This window comes from Balaenoptera acutorostrata, chromosome 10 (assembly GCF_949987535.1).
Source record: "Balaenoptera acutorostrata chromosome 10, mBalAcu1.1, whole genome shotgun sequence".
NCBI classification, from domain to species: Eukaryota; Metazoa; Chordata; class Mammalia; order Artiodactyla; family Balaenopteridae; genus Balaenoptera; species Balaenoptera acutorostrata.
In genome coordinates, this window is record NC_080073.1 from 72,837,800 (window position 1) to 72,850,507 (window position 12,708).

The 12,708-nt window shown below is 53.1% G+C and overlaps 1 protein-coding gene across 1 annotated transcript in view; it reads right to left on the bottom strand.

Annotated features, from left to right (window-relative positions):
• The window catches only part of LRFN2 (leucine rich repeat and fibronectin type III domain containing 2), a 177,680-nt gene extending 167,329 nt beyond the window's left edge, over window positions 1-10,351 (bottom strand). Inside the window, exon 1 of the mRNA XM_007197914.2 lies at window positions 9,918-10,351. The gene's annotated coding sequence lies outside the window, so the exon portion shown is untranslated. The remainder of the gene's footprint in view (window positions 1-9,917) is intronic.
• Between the last annotated feature and the right edge of the window lie 2,357 nt (window positions 10,352-12,708).

Consider the following 12,708-nt stretch of genomic DNA (forward strand, 5'->3'; position numbering starts at 1 on the left):
TGGAGGTCTCATGCCCTCTTCTGTGTCCTGGCCCAAGGCCCATTTTTTTTTGCCCCAGATGCTTCTCCAGCTTCTTCAAATCAAAAGAGCCAGGAAGTCCCTCTTTCCACCACCAGAATCAGCCCCAGAGAATGGGTGTTGGGGGGTGGGCAGGAATCATGGCCCAGGGAGATGTTTCTTTCTGGCCTTCTCTCCACATAGAGACCAGGCTGAATCAGATGCCTCCTTCCCTGACAGAATGTTCCCCAATCCAGGCTCCACACCCACCTCCTTAGGGCCCCCAGCACCTTCCCACCCCCACCCCCATCCAGGGCATGCACAGTGGTTTCAGAAGGACCCAAAGCAACATGTTCTGTGGCCCTGCCACTAACTCCCATCCCCTGAGATACCGTGTCGCGCTTTCCCCTGTGAGGCGCCCTGTAGATCCAGCCTAGGCACGCTGACCTGGAACATGCCATGAACGCCCTCCCACACTGTGGCGTATTTCTCCAATGATCTGACCGCTACATGAATAAGGCCCACGTGGGAGGTCCAATCCCGAACCCATTAGCCATGTTCACCTAACCCTTCCTCCACAAAATTCCCCCAACCCCTCAGCTGAACACAGTGTAGTTGTAAGGTGTAATAAGAACCCAACTGGACCAGGAACCACTTAGTGACCTCTAAGTGCCTCAGTTTCCTCTCATGTATAATGGGTATAATCATAACATCTGTCCTTCCTGCCTGCCTGGTCGGATTGTCCAAAGGGTCCAATGAGATCATGTGGAGAGTATTATGAAATTCCCCAAGGTGCTATACGATTTAGGGCGTGGTTGTTGGAAAGGACCATGAGTTATGCCAGTCCACGGTCATTCCTCTCTTCGCTTAGGAAATTGCCACTGGTCTATCTACCACGAATAAAAACAGCACACATTACACAGCATTCACCACGTGCCAGACATTGCTCCCAGCACCTCGCTTATAGCAATTCACTGAATTCTCCTAACAACCCTATGCCATGGGTACTATTATTATCCCCATTTTGCAGAAGAGGAAACCAAGGCAGAGAGAGAGTAATCTGCTCACTTGACCAGGAAAAGAGAACACAGTGTAAGCCCTAGGAATGAGGGTCCAGTGCACACACACTCCCTACATAAGAAGGATCTGCATCCACATATTTCAGTGCCTAAGCATTCCCGGATAATGTGCATGTTTCTCTCCTCCATGCTCCTCTTAGACCTAAACTTCCCAAGGACAAAAAGCGGGCCTTTCCCCATCCGAGGAAGGTTTCTCAAGAGTAAGGAGCCTGCCTTGCTCACTTGTGACCTCTCTGTGCCAGCAGCCCCCTGCCCAGATTATTGCCCATCTAAGGCCCGGGAAACCGTCCTGCCCCCAGTGTGACGGCCCTCATGCGTCATGTGCTTAGAAACTGTGACTAGACAGAGGGGCTGGGATTTATGTCTATTCTAGACTCTCCCCTTAGTTCCCCTTCTCCCAGCTCAGCCCCTGTGACGCAGGTAACCAGGCCAGGAGGAAGATTAAGCGGTTCCTTTAGGGTCAGCTGCCCCTAAACTGGGACCACAACCCCCAAATCTCTTCATCCAGTCAGTTTGCATTTGGGTGAGATGGTAAGATGTCAGCTAAGTAGTGGGGCAGGGAGGGAACTGGGAAAGCAGCTTGAGAGTGCATTTCTTAAGTGGTCCCCATCACCCTTCCACCACCACCATCATCACCACTATCATCGGCTTTACATCACGTAGTTAATTGTGTGTGACCTTTAGCTGAGTCCTGAGCAAACACACACACACACACACGTGCATGGGAATGCAGGTGAGGGAAGGCACTAGAAACAAGCCAGAGCTGGGCATCCCCACCCCAACTCCCGCCTCCACCAAGTCCTGGAGTCCACAGGCAGGGCTGGAAAACATACAGGAGTAGAAATCAAATGATCGGTGTGGTGGAGGGCTGTGTGCACACACAGACCGGAGAGATGATTCATCTTTGTAGCATCTGGCCTGCGGGGTGGTGCACAGTAGGCGCTCAATAAATGCTTGTTGAATTAAACTGAATCGGTGAGGACTGCTGACCAGCTAGTCACGAAAGAGGTGGATGAAGGACCGTGGGCTTGATCACCAAATCCTAAACACACAGGCTCTCCTGGCTTTAAAGCTTGATGGGGTGGAGGGAACACTTTAGAACAATTAAAAGGACACCTCACTCCCACACTGGCAGCAAAGTACAGAACTTATGGCCGCAAGAGGTGGAGTGGACTGAGACCATGAAAATGGTCCCAGCAAATCATGATGACCATACTCTGATCCTTAACAAGCATCATGAAAAATGGCCATGACAGGGCTTCCTCCACCCTGTGAGGGCAGAAACGGTCCAATCCTCTCCCGCACCTAGGTGGAGACCTTGGTGGAAGTGAGGCAGAATTGGGGCTGGAACGTCCGGGGGTGGGGCTGACCTAGGGTGGAATTTCTCAATTGCAGGAGGTTTGCTGTGAATCAAAGCTCCTGACAGCAGACCGAGAGCCAGGAAGGAATGATCACCAAACAGCCACATGAGTGCACACATGTCCCAGCAGAGAAGGACAGAGGGCTCCAGTGCAGCTCCATCACCTTGCACGTGGATCACTTGGTGAGTTCCAGACAAAGCTGAAAGAGAACTTATTCCAGGTTCCCCTGCACCCCAGTGAGTCCTCCAGGACCTGTTGCCTTGTGCTGTACGACGAGCTCTAACCTTTTACCTCCTTGACTCCAAGTTGCCATCCATCCTCCCTCCCTCCTGCCCCAGGAGGATTTATCTGGGTATTATAGTGGCTTCATTACAGGGCAACACTGAATCAAAGGATCAACTTGCCCACCCAGGAATCTTAAATACCTTTTTAGAATGACCAGGTCTCATCTTACGGCCCTTGTTGGGCATTTCCAGGGGTTTCCAGGAGCTCAGAAAGCCAAGCATGCCTTCACCTCCATTGCCATCACCCAGGGGGGGGCTCCCACATCTCTTTCTCATCAGGTACTGAGACCCAAGCCGGAGCCTGAGCCCAGCTTACTCCCTAAGCTCCTCCAAGTCCTGCAGGCTGTGTGACCATATGTCACTCATTTGGGTGACCATAGAGAGTCATGTCACAGCAAGACCTAGTTTACTACTAGTCTGAAGTAGGATCCTGCACAGACTCCCAATATTAGTTGGGGATCATAGTAAATCCCCACCCCCAGCTTATTTGACTAAAGCTGCCTTAACAGGGGAATAGATCAGGAAGGGTAACTAGGAAGGAGAGTGCTAGCTTTGGGGAAAAAGAGTAGAAAGTAAGTCTTAGGGAGGGGAGATGGGAGGACCAAATAGATTTTGCATCCCTGTGAAGTTTTATTAGAGATCTGAGTTAAGGCGAAAGGGAAGACCTCCCTGTGTTGGCCTAGACCGAAGTGGGGTGTTGAGGGGAGATGGCCCAGGAGGGAAATACAGAGGGAAAATGAGTTAAGAGAGACTCAGCGTTTTGCTTCCCATGCTGTGTCTGCTGTGAGTGAGTTAACATATGGCGTGCACAGTTGTCTCCCCAGTACCCGGGACCCCCATAGATACCAAAATCCACGGATGTTCTAATCTCTTTATAAAATGGCATAGTATTTGCACCTAACGTATGCACATCCTCCCATATACTTTACAATCACCCCTAGATTACTTATAATACCTACTACAATGTGAATCATTGTAAATCATTGTAAATACATTGTAAATGCTATGTAAATAGGTGCCAACACATGGCAAATTCAAGCTTTGCTGTTTGGAACTTTCTGAGATTTGTTTTTTCTGAAAAATTTTGATTGAATCCACAGATGCAGAATCCACAGATAAGGAGGGCTGACTGTAAATGCACAGAGTTCTGAAGAGCCCAACTTTGGGATTTTGCAGTCTCTCGTGTTTCGGGGCTGCCCTGTAAATACAGGACTGCGGCAAGGAGACCGAGACTCCATGCAGACAACCCCAAGCAGGTTGATAAATTACAAGAGCTCAGTTTTGCTATTTAATCCAGCTTGACACAGTTTAACCCCTAAGTCTTGTGTCTACAGTTCTAGTCTGTCTCTCGGGTTGGTCTGGTCCCCAGTAGCCTTGGCCCTTGGGGATATTCAAGAAAGCAGACCCAGATCTGTCCAAATTAGATGCTTGGCCTTCTGTTGCTCAGAAGCAAGGCCATACACAGCCTTGCGTCTCCTCCACGGGACCTCCACACCTCCTACACGACTTGCAGCTACAATGCAAGGAATCACCGGGCAAAAAATAAAGAGCAATAGATCACAACACAGGTAGATGGTGTCACTGCTTAAACGTGCTTGGTGCATCAGCACTCAGCTTAACAAGCTGGCTTCTCGTGCCTTTTCCTTTGACCTTCTGTTCACAGACTAGCCTTGTATTCCAGGACCATGCCTCCAACCCTTCCCCTACCTCCCATCTTGATAAAATGGAGACGCCTATACAGGAGGTCTGGGGTGGGATGGGGTTTGGCATCACTAGCCTGCTTCCAGGTCATGCTGACACTACTGGCTCATGGACCACACTCTTGGCAGCGACATGCCGAGGCGAACCTGCCCTCACCGTCTCCTGGATTCTCCCTCCCTCAAATCTACCTCTTTTTCTAATCCTAGTCCGTTAGCCCTAAAACCTGCATTCGCAATGGTGGCAACAGCGCCCCCAAGGGGACAAAAATTTGTTATTGGGAGGGGGTGAGAAAGCAGCTTACTCTTTTTGTATACAAAGCACAGCTGTACCTACAGGACATAAACAGATATACAGCATATCTGTGGTATTAAAATTTCATGGGGGTGCAGTTATAAAAAATTGTGTCTAAAAAGTTTCCTGCGAGAGGGCAATAATGAAAGAAGGATTGAGAAATACCGGCTGAAGGCTAACGCCCTCCACCCTCTCTGGTGCCAAAGCTTCAGTAATGGCACCTGATTACAAAGTAAATGATATATGTGACAGTGTGTCCCTTCCTAGCTGCCTGCCACCAATCCCTCCCAATTATCTGGACCAAAGACCCCTCTTCTGCAGGTTCTGTAGCATCCCTTTTCCCGGAAGGCACAGTGTCTACCTGCCTGGCCTGTTATCTTATTGGGGAACTCCAGTCCCACATGAAACTGATACAGTAAAGCCCACATGTAATGCCCTCATATCTGGGCATGATTGCCGTTGACACTTTAGTTACTCGGTCTAAATTACGAAGGGGTCGCAATTAGGAAGGGGTTGAGTGCTAAAGGGCTTGCTCAATGCATGAAGCCCATTCACACAGGCCTGCCCTTATATCAATGTTGGGAAGTCAACATTAGCATCCTGACTTATCAGTAAAGAAACCAGGCCTCAGGGGCTCCCAACCCAAGTCACACATGATAGAGTCGGGTCTCCTGACTCACGGTCCAGTGTTCAGCCTACTATCCCATCTTCCATCCTGTCCAGGAGGACAATGCTGACTGTCTGATGGGAACTTTTAAACAGGCAGGTGTGAGCGAGAAAGGCAGGCAGGACGCCCATGAGAACGCTGAGCTCCTCAGGGCTCTGTGATGGGGGCTCTGAAGTCTCCTCCTCAGTCAGGCCGGGAGGACAGAGGGGCTTACAGAGATGCTGACCCATGATGCCTACTGATCCTCACCTTGGGACAGAGGCAGTACAGAGGAGTTAAGAGTGTGGGCTTTGAATTCACACAGACATGAGAACTGAGTGACATCTCTGCCACTTACTAGCTAACTGGCAGGCACCCAACTTCTCTGAACCTTGGTTTTCCCATCTGTAGAGTGGAGGTAACAACAGTGGCCATTTCACAGGATTGGGAGAATTCAATGAGATAATAATGTGACGCTCTTAGCACTGTGCCTGGCGCACAATAAGCAAACAAGAAATTGTTTGAAGGAGCTGGTCCTGAGAGCCTAAAAATTTCTCAGAACATTCATTCTACTTGTTCAGTACCCCATGCCTGAAACTCCCCAAATTCCCAGTGACTTCTGAGAATGTACAAGAAGACAAAATCTGCCTTCTATGGACTTCAATGGGCTTTTGCTGTTCCTGAAATCCTCACCTCCTCCAAGAAGCCATCCGGATTGCCCTCACCCTGAGCATACTGAACATGGCTATTCTCCCTGGTCCCTATCTCCAGACCTGACTTCCTGCTCCCTGAATATACCTTTTCTTAGGCCTGCCCATGATGGTTAGACTACCTCTCCACTCCTGTTCCGGTGATTCATTAGTCAGATCCCACTAAATACATGTCTGGGTTCGAGCCCCTCTTCCCGACTGGATGCGCCACCCAACTCCACAGACGGGACCCAGGTCCAATCACAGGCCCTGCACAGACCCCAGCGGGAGCTGTGTCCCTTCACTTAGCCTGGGCCCGACACCAGCCCTGTGAGGCCACTCTTGGGGCAGCAAGAGGCAGAGTCAGGGAAGGAAAGGCAGGGGTTGGATTCTGGAAGATATTTCACACACAAGCTTGAGGTAGCAAAGGGTGATAGATGACACTTGTAAAACACAGAGTCCGAGCATCCTGAGTAAATGTGCATGGCTGTAAAAATCCAAAGCAAACAAGAGGGAGGGAGGGAAGCAGGTGCCACAGCCCCAGAGGTGAAATCTGCTTCTCGAATATCAATTCCCGAAGTTTTCTTGGAGGGCTTCCTGGAGTCTTTTAATGATCAGCTTACATGTGATGGCATCAAACCCTCCTGGCAGTTGTGTGGCAGGGGAGGCAGGGGACACTATCTTCCATGTCTCTGAGGGCCCCTCCCTCTCTCCAAACCTTCCGCCTCCACCCAAACACTCCTCCAGATCTGCAAAGGAGTTTGGGGAGCGCTGAGACAAATATGGGGTCATACACATCTGCAAGGCATATACTATTATTTTCTGTCACCGGAGGAGAGCACAGAGGCTCCAGCGCTTAACCAACAAAGATGTGGCAGAGCCAGAATTTGAACCCAGGCCTTCCAAGTGTAGGTTCCATTCCATTACAGGCATACCTTGTTTTATCGTGCTTCATTTTATTGCCCTTCATAGACATCGTGCTTTTCACCAATTGAAGGTTTGTGGCAACCTTGCATCGAGCAAGTATATTGGCAACAGCATTTTTCCAACAGCATTCGTTCACTTCGTGTCTCTGTGTCACATTTTGGTAACTGCAGTATTTCAAACATTTTCATTTTTATTGTATTTGTTATGGTCATCTGTGATCAGTGATCTTTGATGTTACTACTATGACTTTCTGAAGGCTCAGAGGGTGGTTAGAATTTTTAGCAACAAAGTATTTTTTAATTAAGGTATTACATTGGGTTTTTTTTAGATATAATGCTCTTGTACACTCAATAGACTACAATATAATGTAAATATAAGTTTTATATGCACTGGGAAACCAAAAAATTCATTTCACTCACTGTATTGTGATATACGCTTTATTGCAGTGGTCCGTAACTGAACCTGCAATATCTCCAAGGTATGCCTGTATATGACAACTTTATCCCTTCAAATAAGTTGGACCCTAAAACCCTAACTGTACTCAAAATAAAATTGCAAAACACCCAAATCGTTCTTGCTTTTGTCCAGGGTCCTGTTCCATTCGGCTGTCTCTGGTTGTTTTCTGCTCTACATCTCTGCTCTCAGTCTAGAAGCCTCCCCCATCAGAATGGAAAACTGCCAGACGCCAATATTGTACTCATCTCCACTTCAAGACAGGGGACTTTCTGAAAGAGAACTGCTCCACCCCACAGGCTAGAGAGACTTGACATTCCTGACACTTGGAGGCCAAAACCCCCCTGGATCCTTGATTTTACTTCAGAGCTGCAGCCAAGACACAAAAGCGATTTCCACTGTAGCCAAACCAGGGCTTGGGTGGCCAAAAGGCTGCTTGATTCTCCCAGTGGCCCCACCTACCTCGTCTGCATCTCCCACCCTTTCCACCCTCCATCTCCTCCTGAGTCTCGCCTCCTGGAAGCTCCCTGCTCACCCTCTCTCAGGCCACACTCCCCAGCTTCTCAGATTTCGGGGCCTGGGAAAGGAACTGGCATCTCAGAGAAGCTGGGAGCCTGAGCCCCAGAGCAGGCAGCCAGATACCCGGTCTAGCCCGACAGGGGATGGAGCTGGGAGCCCACCGCCCAGAGAAGCACCGCCAGAGGGTGAAACAGAAATGCCAAGTTGGCTGTTCGTATTCCCCAGGGCAAGGGCAGGAAGATAAGTAATTACATTCCTGGGCAGGAATTAGACCAGAAGCTCTAAACTGAGGGCTGGGCAGGGGGCCTGAACAGAAGCACGTGAGGAGCCAGAGGAGAGAGATGGAACTCCGCACCCCTAGCCAGAGTCATAAGGGAGAGAGGACATTCCAGCGTCAGCCGAAGGGCCGAGGCAGCTGGTGTGGTCTGCAGAGGCTGCCGGCTCCAAGTGCAGGCCCTCGTGAGCTTCCGAGTCCTCCCTGCACGATCCTGATTCCCTTCAGCCCCCAAGGTACCCCACAAGCGAGTCCCACAGCCAGCTGGGCTCCACTGCAAGCGGCTGCATAAAGCTCTTCGTAGAGGGCAGCGACCAGCCCAGCACACAACCCCAAAACCCGGGATCTGTGCTCCCAGTCTCCCCACAATCTCCCCACCTGGGTCTCCCCACCGTGAGTTCCAAGCTGGCCCCCATCCACGTACAACAGCCCAACAAGAACCTCTCAGCCTGGTCCCTGGGAACTTCACAGCTGGCAGTTTCCTGCCTCGCTTTGCTCCTCCCCAGCCACAGGGGGTCAATTTCCTCAAGCCGCCCCCTCCCCCAGCCCCACAAGACCAATCAGCCCATTGCAGCCACAGAGGCCCCCCTCCCTGACACATGCATGCACACACATACAATCACACTAACACGTACACACACTCCACAGTGGCGGGGCAGAGGGTCAGCATCTACAGCCGTGCCTGTAACTCCAGCTCGGAGTGCGGGCTCTGAAAAACGCCCTCTCCCCGCGGGTTTCTGACTGTCTGAGGACATCTCAGCAGGCACTTGGTGTCGGCCTGGCTCAGTCCCTTTGCGGTCTCTGCTCAGGCTCCCTCCTATTTCTCTTTCAGTTTCTGGCTTTCAGGGGCTCTGTCTCCCTCGAACTCGCTGCCTATGTCCTTTGTACTGGGATGAAGGAAAGATGGGCAGGACACCTCCCTGTCGTCCCCTAGGGTCTGTGCAGAGCAAGGCACTGCCGGCCTCCAAGCAGCTGTCCACTGCTTTCCCTCCTCCCTGCCCAGGCCAACCTTAGAACCAGGGCAGGGCTGGGTGGGAGATAGACCTACCAGCTAGGCACGGCTAATGCCAGTTTCCATATTGCTTCATCATGCCATTCTGATGCCCCAAGCTGCACACGCACAATCTCCCTGATCTCCCTGCCTTCTACCTGAAGACAGGACAGGGTCCCTGAGGTTGCCCTACCTGCCTGCCTCCCGAAAATGCAATGATGCCTTCCTTCCCTCCATCAGCACTGAGTCAACCTTCCACACCGGGCTCTACCCCACCCAACCCAGCCCACAGAGCGCAGGGAGCCCTGGCGTCCGACCCAGCCCCCAGCAATCGCTCTAGCCAGGCTTCGCATGTGGAGAGATGCAACAGAGTGGTCTGGTGGCAAAGTTCTCCTGCTGTTTCAACGTTTCCGTCTACCTGCGGCTCCCGCCTCTCCCTCTTGCTCTCTGGCCTCACACTGACCCGCTCTCCCCACTCCTCGCCCCCGACTATCGGAAAAAAAAAAAAAGGAAATAAAGAAAAGGAAACCTCCCGCGACAAGGATGGGCGAAAAGAAAAGGGTATTCATATGACTGCCCGGTGAGGGAGTCCTCAAGTGAAAAATAAAGGGATGCAAAGTTCCCGGCTCCCCCGGTGCTTTCAGCGCAGCGCCGAGCTCCCGCGGACACCCAGATCGCTGAGACGCAGCGGCGGCGACCACTCACCTGGGCGAGGCAGCATCTACCCCCGGCTGGGAGGCACCGAGGCCGGCTCCGCGGGGCGCCCGGGCTCCCTGGCTCGGCCACGCATCCTTCCCTGCCCAAGACCGGCTCGAGCTAAGCCCTCCGGCTCCGGCGAACGTAGGCAGATGGTGGCCTCGGACGTCCACGCGGGGAGAGCCCTGAGCGGTTTATTCAGTTATATCCACGGCATTTAGCAAGAAGAAGGGAGGAAAAAGCACAACTTGTTCTCTTCCAGATTTAAAAAAGCAAAAAAAACCCCAGATAATCCCTCCCTAGGAGGACGCCGGTAGGATTTTCCAGATCGAAGAACCCCGGGCATCCCCAGGAACCTCGGGCATCTTGGAATGTGGGGCGTCTTCAAGTTCAGACGAGCCAGCCGGTTTGTGCGTGAGAGAGAGAGACAGAGAGAGAGAGAGAGAGAGTGTGTGTGTGTCTCAGCGAGAACGAGCCAGGCACTCACACCCACACGCACACAAACACACTCCCCCCGCACGCCCCGCAAGCACACTGCCCCACACGCGCGCGCGCACACGCGCGCCCCCGTCACACACACACACGCAAGGCGATCGCACGCATGGAGCCGGGAGGGAGCTGGACCGGCTGCTGCGGCCGCGCGAGGCCGGCGGCAGAGAGAGCCCAGCGGCCGGAGGCGCCCGGAACCCCGGGCCGTGCGCACCGTTCCTCCGAGCTCCCCGGCGAGGCCGCCCCCAAAGGCGGCCGGCGGAGCTGCAGGAGCCGGGAGCCAGCCTCGGGCCAGCCGCGAGGCGCACCCCCTTCCGCGCCGACCCACCCGGCCGCCGGAACCGGAGGGCACGAGGACCCCGCGGGGGTGGCGCGAGGGCAGCCTCTGGCCAGCCGGGCCCGCACGGAGGGGCGGCGGGGGGCCGGGGAGGGCGGCAGGCGGGCCTCGCGCTCCGGGAGCCGACAGGGTGGACTCGGCAGCCCAGCGGCGCGGGCAGCCACTGCGCCAGGCTAGCCGGGTGGCCCGGGCTGCGCGCTGCGGCCGGAGCCGGTGCTGCCGCCTCACGTGCAGAGCGCGCCGTGCAGCCTTCAGCCCGCCGCCTGCCGGAGAAAAACCCCACAGCGCCGGCCCTGTGCTGGGGGTGGGGGCTGGGAGGATCGCGTCCACCCAGCCCTGGCCCGGTTCTGATTCCGACACCCTAGCGAGGCGACCCAGGACAAATGAGCGCCCGGCGCATGCACACGCACGCTTAGACTTTTCGTGAGTATCGCCAGAATCCGTGAAGTGTGCAGTGGCGCCAACTGTTTGCACGTCGCCTTCCCTTGTTTGATCCTCCCAGCGACCCTCATTTGACGTGTGAGGAAACTGAGGCTCCGAAGAGTAAAGCGACTTGTCCGAGGCACGTGGCACATAGCTGAGTCCCCACTCCAACACTACTGTGGACTTAGCATCAGAAGATCTGGGCCTGGCAGGGGTCTCATCTAACTTTGGTTTTCCTCTCTGCCCACTGGGATCAGCAACCAGTTCTTGGGAAGGTAGGACCAGGCTCTGACTTACTGGGCTTCCCAAGAGGTACGGGTACCTTTCCCACTGAAGGAACTGAAAGTTTGAGATTCCTGCTTGTACTCCAGCTGCTAAATCCAGGGAGAATGTCTCAATCCATCTCTTCTCCTACTGGCTACACCTCCCATGCACCTGTCCCAGATACCCACAGGGAGGCACATGTGGCATATGGAAGTGTCTCTGCAGCCACAGGATTGGCTCAGCTGCATAAATCTGTAATATAAAACCCTGCCTCCTCTCTGTGTGCATATAAATGGGTGAAAATCTGCTGAAGCCCAGGCACCTAGATCCCCATGTGGTGGGCACCCTCCCCATGTACACTTAGGGAAACTGCTAGATCAGTGTTCTGCAGACCCTGAAAGACAAGTCCTTCCCTGGGGGGACTCTAGAAAGCCTGAGGGGAAAAGGGCATGGCCAGGATGAAATTCAAGGTACATCAGAGCGGGTTGACACAAGAAAAGAGGGGCTGGAACAGGGGGTGGGGATAGAGGAAGGGAGGAGAAATGAGGAAAGGAAGAAGGAAGGAGGAGGTGAGTAGAAGGAGGTGGGGGTAGAAACAGGAGGACGTGAAGGTAGGGGAAGGGGGGAAGGGGGGAAGATCATCAGGAAGAGGGTTTTCTTCCTCGCTTATCCTTTGGTTTTGCATTCCATAGGTGGGGACTCCAAGGGGAGGGGTCAAGAGTGGAAGGAGGAGCTATAGCCCAGATTCAAGTCTCTGAATTGCCCCCAAGGGTCAGGGGCATCAGGCTAGATTATCTCCTTACACCAGAGTCACCCATGAGAGGACCGGAATCTAGTGGCAGGGGTAGGATGAAGCTGGCACCAGAGCAGAGATGGAGCTGCACTCAGAAACCAATAAGGCGTTAGGATGGCATGAAGGCCAGAGATGCTGGAGGGATAGCCCAATCCCTCCTCCAAAGGGAACCCAATACCCCATCAAGCAGTTGTTCCAGCTCAGAGAAGGGAATGGATATCCCATGAAGAGCCAGGACCTGGATCATTTCTTGCACTTTGGGTAATTCTGAGGACAACTGGCTTATTTTTTGAACACTATTTGCCTCACCTGAGCACTCAGCCCTGGGCTAGGAGTCAGGTGGCCTGGATGTTCACCATGGCTTTGTACTAACAAGCAATGTGACAATTCCCATCCCCTCAAAGGAGCTGGCCTGTGTGCTTTAAGGGCGTGTCCAGCTCTAGGAACCCCTGAGTGACTTTGGCAGATGCAGAAAGGTGGGGACCCAGAAGCTC